Below are 3,377 nucleotides of genomic sequence, written 5' to 3'. Positions count from 1 at the left end.
AAGGCTCATTGTGTTCTCACCTTCATTGATGACTTTTCATGCTACATTTGGGTCTTCTTTCTTGCTCATAAGAGTGAAGTGTTTAATAAGTTTGTCACCTTCAAAGCTCAAGTTGACAAGCAATCAAGAAAAGACATCAAGATTCTTTGAATAGATAATGGAAGGGAGTATATGAACTCAAGGCTTATAGACTTTTGTACTCATGAGGGTGTTGATCTTCAACATTTAGTTGCATACACTCGATAACAAATTGGTGTTTCTGAAAGGAAGAATAGAACCCTTAAAGAAATGACCACTTGTATGCTAGAACATAAGTGTCTAAATCAAGTTTTTTGGGAAAAATCTATGTGTTGTGCCAATTACATCCAAAATAGAAGTCCCCATAAGGCCTTGGATGGAATTACACCTTTTGAGGCTTCGTGTGGAAGAAAACCAAGTGTAAAACACTTTAAAGTTTTTGGTTGTCCAGCATGGGCAAGGATACCTCCACAAAAGGGGAAGGCATTGGAACCTCAAAGTAAACCTTGTATATTTTTTGGATATCCTAACCATCTTAAAGCATAAAAACTCATGGATCCAGAGACACATGAAATTTTCTTTGAGAGAAGTGTTCACTTTGAAGAAACTTGTCCAAGTTTGGATCCTTCAACTCCTCCTTCCTCCTTCATGGAAAGTGATGATGGTGATGATTGTATACATGAAAATGAGGCCTCGATTCTTTCACCTACACTTCAACATGGTCATTGTATCGGATTCATCCTAGAATGAACAAGGAAGGGTTCATCCAAGAGGTCCAACAATTCAACCTATTGCCTTCTATCTAGAAGGATTTTTCCTATGTGCTCTCATGATGAGATGCAGGCAACTAGATCTTTCTAGAATGAAGGATTTATGAAAAATGTGAGTGTGCAAGTAATCTATATGATATACAATTCATCCTATTAAACAATAAAAGAAAGTAAGCTAGATGTATGCATTCTTTAATCTAAATGTCAATTTAAAGTGATAGCAATGTAAAAGTCTAGAAAGCGAGTACTCAATTTGACAATGATTCAATAGCATCAAAATCCAACCTCTGTAATGAGGGATTGAAAGCCCCTTAAATAGAATCTAGGAATAGATCAATGGTTAGGATCAACCTTGATGAATAGTTAAGATTAGACGGAAGGTTCAGTTGAGATGGAAACTTCCTTGTGTAGTTGAAGTTAACTATTTCAAATCTAAGTGTGATAAGTAGTTAACTAAACTTTTCATAAGTGTGAGAGAAAGTTAACTAGATTGATTCTAATTCTGAGAGGTAGTTCACTCAGAGTTTCTATTTTAGGACTGAAGAGAGGATTTTGAAGATATTATTTAATTTAATAAGTGAGACATGACCTCATAAATGTCTTTTCTATTTAATTGAACAATCTAATTCAATTAATTAAAGTGGGCACAATTATTAAATTAAATATTTTAATTCCCTAGTACATTAGCCTTAGGATATGGTTTAATTTAATTAAAGTATAAACACTTCGAATTAAATTAAATCTTAGTCAAATAGGATTAATGTGACTAATACGAGTAAATACTTAGGAATTAAATAGATGTCCTGATTAATGCAAATTTAGGGTTTTCTACATTTTGACACTTAGGTCAAGAAGCAAAAAATAGAATTAGAATTTCCTAGTGACATAGGACTTTAGAATTAATCAGAATAGACTAGAATTCGGATCATGGCAATAAGCCAATTTTGGGGTATTGCAATGATAGTGACTTGGAAGATGACATTCCTTCAACTTTGACTTGCAGGACACCAACTTTACAGAGTCCACAAATAGTTGAGGATATTCCTTCTTCTTCTTCCACTAGACCTCATTGGGCACAACAAACACTTGATTCAATAGGTTCATTGATGGGGAATCCTTCAAATACTAGGAGGAAAAGGGCACAACACAAATCATTTTCACATGCATATATTACCATTGCTTTTGATCCACATTCATTTATGGAAACATTAGGGGTTCCTAAATGGGACAAGGCCATGGAGGAAGAATATAACTATTTAGTGAAAAAAAACACTTGGGACTTAGTTCCTCTTCCTAAGGGAAGAAAGTTGGTTCAGTGTAAGTGGATCTATCAGACCAAGTTTGTAGCAGATGGAAGTGTGGATAAGTATAAGGCTTAACTTGTTGCCAAAGGTTTCTCATAGGTTCTTTGTATTGGCTATACTGAGACCTTTGCTCTGGTAGCTAAGATGAACTCTATTCATTTGAGAATAGCTATTATTGAAGCTCATGGTTGGGTTGTACATCAAATGGATGTGAAGAGTACTTTCCTCAATGGGGATCTTCTTGAAGATATCTATATGGAGCAACCTTAGGGGTTCATAAAAGATTCTACTATGGTTTTTAGGTTGAGGAAATCTATCTATGGCCTTAAACAAGATCCTAGGGCATGGTATGCCAAGATGGATTCCTTCCTACTCTCAACAGGATTCACTAGGTGTCATTTAGATTCAAATGTCTACATTCTTCAAGGGATGACTCAGATTGATACTCGTGCTTTATGTAGATGATTTGATCATTATAGGAAGTACTTCATCCATCATTTCCAGTGTCAAGACTTCTTTACAAGATAGATTTTCTATGATAGACTTGGGTTTACTTCATTATTTCCTTGGTATTGAGATCGCACAATCTTCAGCTAGGGTCACACTTTCTCAACCCAAGTGTGCTCTTGATTTACTTTCTCAATTTCACATCAGCGATTATAAGCCTACACCTGCTCCCTTTCTTTCAACTATTAAGTTAGAGGCAAAGTGTTCCACTCCACTTGTTGATGCTACATTATATAGATAGTTGGTTGGGAGTCTCATTTACTTGACACATACATGCCCTGACATAGCTTTTATAGTTGGCATAGTTTCTTTCTTCATGCAAGAGCCACATGAGCTTCATTGGAAGGCTTCCAAATGCATCTTGCACTACATTTAGGGTATACATACACATGGGGTACACTATGTAGCATGTATTGGACTTCATTTGGTTGGATACATTAACTCAGATTATGTAGGAAATCTTGATTGCCACAAGTCTACTTCATGTTAAATGTTTCATCTTGGTTCCAACCCCATTTGTTGGTAGAGTAAGAAGAAAAACACTATTTCTCTTTCTTCGATTGAGGCTAAGTATCAAGGGATTGTTACTGCAACTACATAGGCTATATGGATACAACATATCTTGAAGGAGTTTGGGTTCAAATTTCCACAATCTATAGTCATTAATTGTGATAATAAGAGTGCTATTGAGATCTCAAATCATCTAGTTCAACATTAGCAAACCAAACACATTGAGTTTCATATGTACTGCATTAGATAGTTGATACATGAGTAGGTC

Source organism: Cupressus sempervirens, chromosome 1 (genome assembly GCF_028749045.1).
Source record: "Cupressus sempervirens isolate cs-2001-9-10 chromosome 1, ASM2874904v1, whole genome shotgun sequence".
NCBI lineage: Eukaryota > Viridiplantae > Streptophyta > Pinopsida > Cupressales > Cupressaceae > Cupressus > Cupressus sempervirens.
This window is presented reverse-complemented; position numbering follows the sequence as displayed.